The 13,468-nt window shown below is 35.4% G+C and overlaps 1 protein-coding gene across 1 annotated transcript in view; it reads left to right on the plus strand.

Moving 5' to 3' along the window:
• The first annotated feature begins 455 nt into the window (after positions 1-455).
• Positions 456-13,468, plus strand: part of LOC118197570 (uncharacterized) — an 87,180-nt gene continuing 74,167 nt past the window's right edge. The window contains exon 1 of the mRNA XM_085825449.1: positions 456-515. The gene's annotated coding sequence lies outside the window, so the exon portion shown is untranslated. The remainder of the gene's footprint in view (positions 516-13,468) is intronic.

Raw genomic sequence — 13,468 nt, forward strand, 5'->3', positions numbered from 1 at the left:
GAAATGGTAAATATTTGATACGTTTTGAATCATCACTACATAGTATAAAACAAAGTCGCTTTCTCTGTACCTATATCCCTATGTATGGTTAAATCTTTAAAACTACGCAATGGATTTTGATGCGGTTTTTTTAATAGATAGAGTGATTGAAGAGGAAGGTTTATATGTATAATAATATCCATTAAATAGTGGAGAAATGCTGTTATTGTTTAGGTTTCTAATGTTATGTCGTAAATAATTACATTTTTTCCGCCTACATTGCAAACGCAGGCTGAACCCTACGAGATTTATCAAAATAATGTACTAAGTATTGTACACATTGAAAAAGTCTACAGATTTAAAAATTGCGGGACGTAGCGTTTGCGGCGGTACCGGCCGGCTGGGGCGGCGGGAGCGTGCTTATAAATAGCGCGTCGGAGGCCGCGGTTTTCCCTTTGCATTTAGCGTTTATTATCGGAAGCGTTTATTATCGGAGCTCTCTAGCTTTCAGCGCGACAACGTATCAGTAATTATAAGTAAGTTACGATAAATAATTGTATGATAGTAGTTTTAAAATATAAATGATATTCTATTCTAAGGTTAATTTTTAAATCGCATTTATAGTAATTATAAGTACATAAGGTTAGATAAGATTAGATTAAATAAAACCATAATTTATGGATTGGAATTTTCTATTAAGATCTTGGTTAAAATTTAGAGTTCAACCAATTTAATATTAGGGAAATTATTTTCAAAAATCGTAATTTAAGGTGAGGTATGTAAGTTCAGAAAAAGATTATGAACTGCGATTCATTGTTAAAATATCCATTAATATTTTATACTCGTGCGAAGCCGGAGCGGTCGCTAGTATATATATATATGTGTGTGTGTGTGTGTGTGTGTGTGTGTGTGTGTGTGTGTGTGTGTGTGTGTGTGCCCTAGCAAGTTGTTAAAATTCAACTTTTGTTGGTACTGTGTTTAAATAAAAAGAATTAACTTGCTTCGAGAGCTAATGGAATTCAAGTTTCTTTTCAATCCCCCTCTTATGGCGTGCCTAGCCGTTTATAGGGCATTAACCACTATTAAGCGGTTGCCTGTTTATTATAGAGGAACCTAAGTGGGCCGCCGCTGCTTCCTGGGAAGGAACAAACAAATTACATATATGTCTTCTCCGGGATTCGAACCCGGGTTGTTCGGTACGTCAGTCAGAGTTACTAACCACTTTCCCCTTCTGGGCGGGATTTCTCTTCAAATTCGTAGGGAGCAAATAAGCACGTCTTTTCCTTTTTTGCCTACCCTTTTCTTCTCTCTCTCTCTTTTTTCAGAAATTTTTATGTATCATTATAAATTATTCTTCATAATTTTTAATGTATTCACCTTATTATATCTTTAGTCTTATATTAGAAAAGGTGTAGAGGAAAATATGCGTTGGGCGGGGACGCATTCAACTAATCAATGTTTATAACTCTTTAACGATATTTAAATTTTTTTGTACCCGAAACATCGAGTGCAGTAAAGGTTTTGATTAATTTCATGAGTTAATTTATGTTGTTAACATGACTGCTCACTTATTTAATTTTGTTTAATCTTATCGCCAGATCTTAAAGTATATATGTGTGGGATGGTATCGTTCATTATAATCGGATGACGCGACAAAGCTGTGAGAATAAATCTTTTACTTTTTCGATGATAGAATTCAGACGATTCCGCCATTAAGACGATGACGCGACTGAAAGATGTTTGAATATAAAAAATGATTCCTTCTCTTCATCTGTAAATAATCTCATCTATTTCCTTCTACGTATGTAATTACTTTGTAGTTTGTTGCAACTATTCATGTTTCATTAAATATTCAAGTTTTACATAAATCGGACTAGTTTATTAGCCCCTAGACAGCCACATCGGAAGTAAGTTTACAAACATCATATTCCTAGACAGTAAGTACCGATTCGACAGATTTGGGGGCTCAGGCCGGTATGAGCCCAGGAAGAAGCATGATGAATATTACAAAAGAATAGAAGTAAGTTTTGTTTCGATTATTTCCACATTGTTACTTCTATGAATAGTATTTTACGATACTGTGAATTAAGATGACTACCTTAAATTCTATTCCTAGAATTTGAAATTCTTTAAAGACTGTGCCTACTTTTCTTTAAAGTCAATTAAACTTTTACATAAAATTGTGTTTGGAACATTGGGTGATCGAAAAAATAGAGCTAGATTGCGTAACTTTTGTGGTTTTCCATCTGATTTTAATATTGAAGAAACAAAACAAAAATTACTTAAAACTCTCACTGCAAATGATTTTATTTCTGTGTGTAATTTGTTACATCTTAATTATGATTCAAATCCTGATAAAAACTGTGATTTAATACTGAATAGTCTTTGTGATTTTAAGCTTTTAAAATCCGAAAGTGATGACGATGATGAGTTATCTGAAAACGAAAGTGTTTGTGATTCTGATAAAAATGATGATATTAATTCTGTTCGGTCAGAATCACCTCTCATAAATAACTCAGTGGATGAAAACATTATAATGCCCAGCAATATTTTCCTACATTTTCGTGATATTTTAGAAACTGTTACACTACAAACACTGATACATATCCAGTTGAATCCTTCATTGGTGATTTAGAAGAATCTTTTAAATTATTTAAGTTATCGGAATTACAGAAAATTGTGTTTGCTAAAAAATTGCTTACTGGTTCTGCTAAAGTATTTATTAGGTCTTTGAAAGGTATAATATCATGGAAAAAATTAAAAGAAAATCTTTTATCTGAATTTGGTTCTAAAATAAACAGGGCACAACTTCATAATTTGTTACAGAAACGACACTTAAAAGCTGGCGAATCACTTTCCGAATATTTAATTGCCATGCGTGAAATAGCCAGTCGCGGTTCTGTTGATGATTCATCAATTCTTGATTATGTAATCAATGGGATACCAGATCAGAGTAGTAATAAAATTGTTTTGTACGGGTGTAAAACTATTTCTGAATTCAAAGAGAAATTAAAAATTTATGAGAAAATTCGCGTTCCGCATACGAAAAATAAGGGTTATTCAAGTAATAACTCACAAAATAAAGCACGCGCTATACCCAATAAGAGTAGAACCAAGGTGTTATAATTGTGGAAATTTAGGTCATAAATCTAACTCGTGTAACAATAAGAGTAAAGGATTTAAGTGTTTTAAATGCGATTTGTTTGGACACAAAGCCGTAGATTGTTCAAAAACATCATCTAAAAATATCCAAGATGCCAAAGCTGTTACTCCAATAACTCAGACTTGTCAGAAAGAAATGCATAAAACTGTTAATTTGGGTAATTTGCAAATTGATGCTTTAATAGATACTGGTAGTCAAGTAACGCTAATCCGAGAAGATATACATAAAAAGATAGGTTCTGCTGAACTTAAGTCGGCAGAGCTACAGTTAACGGAATTTGGCAACAAACCTATAGAGAGATTTGAAGGTGAATTCCAAATTGATGGTTCTTCATTTAGATCAAATATTTGTTTTATCGCAGAAAACAAGAAATCTGAGAATGATTCTGAAGAGCAAAAAAATGCTTATTGCAATGGAAATGGTTCTGAAGAAGGATTTGAAAAAGTTGTTAATTATGGTTTTTTACTTTCAAAACCAGAAACTGATCCTGTTAGTATTGTTTCTGTTACAGTACAGAATGTGATCAAACTGGATACCTTATCCACAATCAAAGCAAGTGGCAATGATTTCCTGATTGTGAATTCTGATGACGTCCTGAGTGATGCAGATTCTGATGTAAATGAAAATGATACTATTGAAGATGAATTAGTGCAAAAAGGAAACTCAAGCACAATACAATTAGCTTTGATGCCAACGCGGAGAAACGCCACTGAAGAAGGGGTTTCTCAAAAGAAGCATGTTCCTAAAGAAGAGTCTCATGTTAGAGTTTATGATGAATTAATTGCTAATTCTACTAAAAAAACTTCAGTAACATATCTGATAACAGACAAGCAAAAAAAAAAAAAAAAAAAAAAACCACTGGAGACAAGGAAACTACAGAGACCACCGAAGAAGAAAAGAAGATTGAAAAGCAGAAGTCAGTTAAAAAGTCTGATGAAAACGACGCTGATACAGAAAGAAAAGACGGAATAAAAGAAACTAAAGGAGGTGAGAAAAAAGAAACGGAAATGCAGATTCAGAAGACCCAGGAAAAAATCGAAAATCTTTGATAATGAAATACCTATTTTGATAATTCCTGATTTAGACGTTTTTCCCGACTAGACAAATTTCTCCCGATTTGACTAATGGACTATTGCTTTAAAGACGTCAACTAATTTATGAAGACTGAAGATGATGTCTTTGGATGAAATGTATGAAGGAAGACGACTTAAAGAAGATGATTTTGAGAAGACGCATTCGAATGACGGATCTTGAAGATATCTAACACGCATTCAGAAGACGTATCCAGATGGTATCTAAGACGATGCATTCAGAAGACATATTCAGATGATGTTTAAGAAGACGTAAATATGAAGACGAATCCAGACGGTATCTAAGACGACGCATTCAGAAGACCTATTCAGATGATGTTTAAGAAGACGTAAATACGAAGACGAATCCAGACGAATTGTTCCAGACAATATGAAAGGAAGGCGTGTTTGGGAAATACATGCATTCAGATAGACTGTTAAAGATGAACGAACGTTGAAGAAGAGCTAACGCCGTTATTTCTGAGGATGTTAAGATGATAAGGAAGATGGCTGAAATAAACCATTTAGGACGACTTTTCCCTCAATAGTAACTAAAAATCTTTTTTTTTTTTTTTTTTTTAATTTTATTTTTCATATCCCTAGATGAGATGGTGGTGCTACGAGAATGCGAGACCGCATTCCATCATGATGGACGAGCAGTTGTGGGATGGCATCGTTCATTATAATCGGATGACGCGACAGAGCTGTGAGAATAAATCTTTTACTTTTCCGATGATAGAATTCAGACGATTCCGCCATTAAGACGATGACGCGACTGAAAGATGTTTGAATATAAAAGATGATTCCTTCTCTTCATCTGTAAATAATCTCATCTATTTCCTTCTACGTATGTAATTACTTTGTAGTTTGTTGCAACTATTCATGTTTCATTAAATATTCAAGTTTTACATAAATCGGACTAGCCCCTAGACAGCCACATCGGAAGTAAGTTTACAAACATCATATTCCTAGACAGTAAGTACCGATTCTACATATGTTACCGGTAATGTATGAAATCTGACATTAAAAACTGGACGGCAGTGTATAAAACGATTACCATTTCATACTTTTCTAAGGCATTCTATAAAATGACCAATGACAAACCGGCAAGGTCTGAAATACATCTCGGATTCGTTTCGATTATCCATACGTTTAGTACATTCATACATAATCCATGCATTTAATTTATTCATTCTATAATTCTACAGATTGGAAACATTCCATACATTAAAAGTATTTCTCAATATTCATATATTGTTTTCTTTGATAAGAAAGGCATGAATTTTGTCTTCTATGACTTTAATTTTTCTTTATGTTTTCTGAATAAAAGTTTTTTAATGGCACTTTTTCATTATTTTCTCAAAATAACATTCATATTTTTTAGAAGTGCACGCCTTTTAAATAATAACCATATCGTGACCTTTTTTTATCATACTTTGCCTAAATAGCATTTTCCATTCTATAGAATGCCGAGGTATTACATACGATGCCTAGGGAAAGTATATAATAATTCTTGTGTTTCATACTTTACCTAAAAACGCCTGGCATTATATAAAATGCCTAGGTATTGTATGGAATGCCCGCCTTTGATACATTGCAAGTAACATATGTCTTCAAAGCTGAATTTTTTAAAATTCTTCTGTTCTTATTCCCATGGAATTCATACCAGAGTTTTACGCGTTCACTTATTCGATTCGTTAGAGAATCGGGGACTTACTAAGCAAATGAAATGAGTTTATTAGTATTACTATGTGATAATTTGTCCTTTAGGTTATTTTTCTATCTGTTTTATTATTATTGCTTTAACTTTTTGCGTTGCTAAGTTATTGATGTTTTTATCTTTTGCGCTACTGTATTATTCATACTTCTAATTTAATTAGATAAAAAATTCAACCATCATCCATCTCAGTTTTACGAATTCAAGCAAATTTAATTGAAATATTCGAATATTCTAATTAATAGTAGTAAAAGTGCATAAGAAATTACTTCCACATACCTTTCGTTGCTCAGAACATTGCTCATTAGCAAATTGCGTACACGAGCTCGCACATATCTAATGATTATGATGGTGATCGCTGTTAGTCTCTAATTATCTCGTTCGTGTGCAAGCGTTATTGCGTTGGTGAAATATTGCGATTTTGGTAAAAAGCAGTAAATGCAAATAGGACGAGGGTTTAAAATTAATGAGAGTAGAAGTACAACCTATTTAACATAGATGATTAGTTAGTTCAAAAACATACTTTTTTAGACGAAGAACTCTCCTTAATTAGGAAAAAAAAAGTGAATATAACAAGGAACTCCAATACCAGGTTTAAGCAATCATTATGCATCTGACAGAATAATCTGCATTGGCTGAAATATTGATTCAGATGAGATGAATCATACCATTTTTCAGCAGTGTACAACCATCGCTGCTTGCAGTATCTAACGACGATTTAAAATATTGCTGGTAGCAATAGAAGTACAGCAAAGAAAACTCAAGAAAGATATAAACTTACATATAATCAAAGGGCAGTTATTTCATTTAAAATTGTTTTAGGCAGTATGTATGCATAATGCTTTTTCAGAATTTAAGAACTATCAAATGCAGTGGCGTAGCGAGGGGGGGCAAGAGGGTGCATGATGTCCCGGGCGCCGCTCGTAGAGGGGCGCCAAATGGTCTCCAAACAAGATTTTCCGGAAAATTTCAGTTTTTATTTTGATCGATTTCTGGAAAATATATTTAAAATTAATAACTATTGTAATATAATTAACTATTTATTTTCTTGATTTGTCTGATAAAATGTGTAATGTGTAATAAAATGTTTGCAGTACATTAACCAAAACGTTCTTTCTGACCGCTTTATTTCTCCAAAGTAGAGATATATTTTTATTTCTTAAAACGAAATGCACGTATATCTCCCGCTTTTTATTTTAAAACGATAACACGACCTTGTCCCGAATTTCTCAAACATATCCAGTTTCCAAAATTCGGTTCCATAATCTGGAAATGACATTTTGGGAAAATCCTAACGCTTCCGCTACAATGGATTGCGTTTGGCTCTCCTGTAAACGACTGATGGCCTTCCTGGCTACCGATTCAACTAAGACATCTTGCTGAAACATCGTATATTCACTGCTACGAAGCATTCAACACATGTCAATTGTTTTTAATCTCCTATTACAAAAGGAACACTGCAGGTCGCTCCTTATCTAAAACGCATAGTTTTCGACGTCACAAACTAAATTTGCATATTCCCAACTTTGTAAACGTTATAATTTTCCTTTATAATCTCTTCTATTTCCTTTTGTTCAAAAAGGTTATCGATTATATGGTTATTTTATACCGAACCCACAATATCCCCTGATAGTTTTGAGCAGTGAGTGTGACTGCATGACGTTACTCCGCAGTAGAAAAGAAACGGAGCCTAAAACTCCACTACAGATCTATAGAGAAAATTTTTATTCAAACCTAAGAGTAGAACTTCAAATACTATTTACTATTTCATTATAAAATGTTGTTCAGCAAATTAAAATAAATTTTCATATATTTACAATCAACGATGGGAGAAGATCCCCTAAGTCATCTAGCATTTTTAAGTGTGGAAGGAGAAAAAGTTGAAATGATCGAATTCGAGGAAGTAAATGATAAATTTGCTTCATCCAAGGTAAGAAAAATGTATACATAGTAATTAATTTATTCATGTATTATATTATTATTAACAAATATATGTGCTCGACCAAGTTGAGGTGCACTTGATTGAAGCGAGATGAGGGCAAATTAAAATTTTTAAGTTGGCTGGTGGTGTGTCTGACAATTTTAGACCTTTGGCGCTCCAAGTACGAACGTGTCCAGTTGGCTATGTCCTTTTGCATGCTAGGCCATACGAAACTTTGCTGTATCAGTTTTTTCGAAGCCTTGATGCCAGAATGTGACAGACGATGTAACTAAGATCGAAATCTTGAATCCTGAACATCACAATGAAGTGATTTTCCAGGTGACAGCTTCATAGGCTGCAAATTGAGATTGGTGGAAGATTTGCTTTTCAAGGGGGTTTGTAGTTCTGAATCCCGGTGTTGTTCATCCGAAAGGGCAGCAAAATTTATTGGCGAAGGAACGGCTAGTTCTTCAATACGAGACAAGGTGTCTGCAACAATATTCTGCCCTCAATATAACAGATATCTGTTGAAAATTGCCCTATGAAATCTAGGTGTCTCATTTGACGAGGAGAAGATTTATCCGAACGCTTTTGAAAATCATAGGTTAAGGGTTTGTGATCTGTGAAGATCATGAAAACGCATCCCTCTAGCATATGTCGAAAATATTTGACAGCTTCATAAGTTCCTAATAATTCGCGATCGTAAGTGCTGTATCTGGTTTGTGCTGGTGAGAGTGTTTCAGAAAAAATATGAAAGTGGTCTCCATAATTCTTGATCTTTCTGTTGTAAAACTGCTCCTATACTTGTTGTTGATGCGTCAACGTGTAGAGACATTAAGTTATTTTTTGGAAGCAGAAGAGATGAAAAATATGCAATGCTTTCGCCGGGAATCGAACCGCGGACCTCTGGAGTACCGTCCCAGCATGCAAAATCACCACACTACGAAGACACGCTAGGAAAGTGGGAGGAATACCTTATAAACGTAGAGTATAACGGTTTAGATGCGGAAGGATACTGCAAATTTGTTGCCGAAATTAAATCATTTTTGCATTTTTGGAACGCTTCGCGAGATTCTGTGGTCCAGGTTACAGCACGTTTATCGTTTTTCTTGCTTCCAAACAGAAAAGAATTTAGATGTGCTTGTATGGTTGCTGCATGAGGTAAGAAACGTCGATAAATATTGAGCATAGCAAGAAATCTTTTTAAGTCCTTCAATGTAGATGGTTCGGGCATATCGCGGATAGCGGTGACTCTATCTGGAAGGAATTGAACGCCATCAGCGGAAATTTCATGACCAAGAAAGGATACTCTTGGTTGGCCAAAAACGCATTTGGAAGGATTAAGCCTGACACCGTACCTTTGAAAAAGTTCAAGAAACTGTTCTCAAATGTGATAGGTGTTCTTGCTCTGAAGAGGAGGCGATTAAGACGCAATCAAAATAAGATACACAAAAGTCTAGGCCGTTTAACACTTGATTCATGAAGCGTTGGAAGGTTTGAGCAGCATTGCATAAGCCGAAAGTCATGACTGGAAACTCGAATAGTCCAAAAGGCGTAATAACCGCAGTTTTTGGAATATCAGCTGGGTTAACAGGCACTTGGTGATACGCCCGCTCAAGATCAAAGGTTGTAAAAATAGCTTTTCCCTCTAAAACTTGCATACAGTCTTAAATGTGAGGGACTAGGTAACGATCAGGAATTGTAGCTGCATTTAACCGGCGATAATCGCCACTTATCATTTCGTTTCCGAACTAGATGGAGCGGACTGGCCCATGAACTTTTTTAAGGACGGCAAATTCCCTGTTTCATCATGTATTGAAATTCCTTTTGGAGGGCTTAAACTTTTCCGGAGGTAAACGTCTTGGTTTAGCGGCAATTGGAAGTCCAGTAGTTTCAATATAATGTAGTACATCGTGCTTGGGTTCGGAAATACCCATAACTGGACGCGTGATTGTAGGGAATTCTCTGAGAAGTTGATGCCATGGGGAGTTACCCGAAATCAATTTAATGCTCAAATCTTGATTATCGCCAATTACTCCCAGATAAGTTAAGTTGGTTGTGAAATCTATCAAACGGCGATTCTCAAGATCAACAAGCAAAGAAAATTCTTGTAAAAAGTCAGCAACAATAATAGGACTTGAAACAGTAGCAATAATAAATGGCCATTGGAAGTTGCTGTGCAATCCTAAATCAACAGATATTAGGCGTTCACCAAAAGTTTGAATAGGAGTTCCATTTCCTACATAAAGTTGTAACTTGGTAAGGCGCTTTTGTTCGTGAAAATGTGGTGGAACGACAGAAACATCAGCCCCAGTGTCTACAAGTAACGTGAAGCCCGAATTCTTTTCGATGACGAAAAGGCGTGCAAAAAAATTCCGGCCGCTGTCGTTCACGACTTCGAGCAACGGCCCTTCTCGTTTCCCTGGTCGTTATAACGATACGGTGGGCGGTATTTGTTTGCCTTGTTTCCAAATTTGGGGTGGTAAACACAAATACCCTGAGGAGGGCTTTCATAACGTTTCCTCAGTGGGCTACGACGTGTATTTCGACCACGTGATGTGGAGCAGTTGCGCTGAAAAGGTTCAGCTTGGATGGCTACTAACTGAGCAACCTGCTTGGACAAATCATCAATTTGAGCCTATAACGCCACAATACCTGGACCAGGAGCCTGCACTGCGTGTATTTGTGCTGGAATGGCCAGCTCGTGAATTTTATCAGCAATTTTGGGAAGATTTTTAAGTGGCTCGCTACTGGCCGCTAAAATGGTTTGCATGTTAGATGGGAATCTATTCATCCATAATGTTTTAAGAATGTTATCCGTTAGGTTACCGGAGGCTAAGTCTGACATTTTAGACAGCAATTGAGAAGGCCTCATATCATCCAACCGTAAATCGTGCAACAGCTGCTTGATTTTAACTATCTTGGATTCTTCAAAAACAGAAATGAATCTTTTTTTTTTTTAAGATTTGTATTTGTCCATCGCCAGGGGATTCAAAATTATTTCGCGAACTGATTGCAGTATTTCTGATTCAAACACGGCGATCGCTGTATAAAATTGAGTAATGTGACTTAATTTAAACTGCGCATCCAATTGAATGAACCATAACGATGGGTCTCGGCGACAAAAAGGCGCTGGCTTAACTGCCACTCGCGCCAATTGTGAAGCAGCATCATTGTCAACCACTTTAGATCAATCAAATATGCACAATAATAATATGTATAGAATATGCACAATAATAATATGTATAGAATATGCACAATAATAATATGTATAGAATATGCACAATAATAATATGTATAGAATATGCGCAATAATAATATGTATAGAATATACACAATAATAATATGTATAGAATATGCACAATAATAATATGTATATAGTGACACAGTTTTTGGTACTTGAAATCAGAGAAATTGTCGGCTCAAATGCAGCAGACGATACATATATCCGCTGAAATTATGACAGAAATTTATTGACTCGCCGGAATGCGGCACAACGCTTGAAATTACAGGTGAAATGTCTTACTTGCATCTCATCACACTGGATAACTTACTGCTGCTCAGAATTTTGACATATAAACTCCATATTCGTGCAACATTGAAGGTTGCTATTCGTAATAAATGCGGGTCACCAATTATGGTAGTACAATTTTTTGAGCCAGATCGTTAAATAATTATAACAATTGAATAGAATAAATATTATTTTATTTTTTGGTTGCTATGGGTTACCAGACTGGCAGAGTTGAGTTGTAGTAGGCAGGTTCCCACATATCTGTATATTAAACTTTTAATTGTTTAAAAACACTTATATAAATATGAAAAATAAATAACACCTTTTTAACTACTAATTCTAGATCATCGTATGTCTCATTTCTCCGCCGACATAAATGCATTTCCGAATCCAAGGCTAGTGTAGTTAGGTAGTGACTATTCTTAATATATTTTTGAGTATTTTATGGCAGATTCAGCATTTTATTATTATTTGCATTATTTCCTTAGTACGAATATATTCTATACATTGTATTACTGAACGTTTTTTTTTTGTCGGGGGGGGGGGCGCCAAGAAGGTATTTTGCCCCGGGCGCCAGTTATGCTTGCTACGCCACTGATCAAATGATTGCTTGTTAATTCACGCTACTAGTCGGTGGCGCATAATGAGTTCAATTAGTCCCGCTAGTGTAACTTCATAAAAATATTTAATATTTCTAATCTCCTAATATCTCACGATTTATGAGATATCTCGTGACATCTCTTTTACTCAATAACATGTAGAGTAAATCTAAAGGCGGGTGGAAGATAAAACTATTTTATGTCAGGTAGTGGAAGCACATTGCTTTTAAATAACCCAGTCTATTCATTAAAATTAAAATGTAAATATGTTACATTTTGCCGAATGTAGTAGTCTGGAGATAAAAATATTTTATTTCCAATAATGTTGCCACTACTCGCTTTCATATCACTAAGTTTGTTAATCCAAAATTAAGTTCCTTCAAAATATTAAATAAATAAAAAATATGTATAAAAAAATAAAAACAAGTTTTTTTCGCCAACTATTTTCGTTGAAAATTTGATAATTAGGTGTGGCCTTTTTTACATAGTGCGTGGAACATACTTACATACTATATGCAGATTCTTCATTATTTAATAGAATAGCAAATTTTTATGTGGTTTCAGCTCTTTAATTGGTTAAAAGCAGTCTTTTATCTTGACCTCTGCAATTACCAGTTACAAGTATTCACAGCAGACGCTAATGGTAATTGCTTTCATCCAGGGACAAAAGTTTGTAAGGTACTTTCTTACTCATAAAAAAACTCTGCACTTCTAATAGTGGACAGTCAGCCTTAAGAATAGTCGGAATGTTCTCACCGGGCACACTCTTAGGCTTATATAATTCCTTTATCGTTCCAAGTCATCAGCACCGGATTAAAAGGCAGCCCACCAGCGGCCGAGCGGTAAAGACGCTGAACACTGGTAGTTCGGTCCGAGGTTCGAATCCCGCGAACGGGCTGGCTGCATGGGCGTTTTCGTGGTTTTCCTCATGTGTAACATGTATACGAGCCAGTTTCCCTTAGAAAGTCCTCCACGAAAAGCATTCCTCCCTTTAGGCAGATAGCCCTCGTGTGCTTTGCCATAACTGAATAATCCAATCCAATCCGATCCAGATTAAAAGGCGGGCTAATCGAAGGGCCGCTAAGCTTAATGGGGTGCCGAATGGATCAAAAATTAATTTGCAATAATCTGTTTACCTCTTGCTAATGCTGTGTAAGAGGATGCCGAAGATTCTTTCAATCGCTGGAATGGGTTTATCCGTTACTGCCAGCGTTCAGTTTATCCGAAGATAACTAAAAACTTTGTCATGGCAAGAAATCGAAAAAGAAAGCAAGTAAATTAGACGGCGACGTAAGAGAGAAATGTTCTCTTTCAACTTTTTGGGTATTGTTGCGTTCTGCGGGTTCGTGGATTTGAGTAATTGATGATAACACTTGATGAAGAATGAAATCACAATTTATTCGCCAGTAAGCACTATAACACAGGACAGTTCGAAAGACACGTTTACACTCGTCAGAAAACTAAGACAATCACTCTGAAATAATCAGCAATACAGCCTTCAAGCTATA

This window comes from Stegodyphus dumicola, chromosome 10 (assembly GCF_044657685.1).
Source record: "Stegodyphus dumicola isolate Sdum_Otavi_A_Nest chromosome 10, ASM4465768v1".
Taxonomy (NCBI): domain Eukaryota; kingdom Metazoa; phylum Arthropoda; class Arachnida; order Araneae; family Eresidae; genus Stegodyphus; species Stegodyphus dumicola.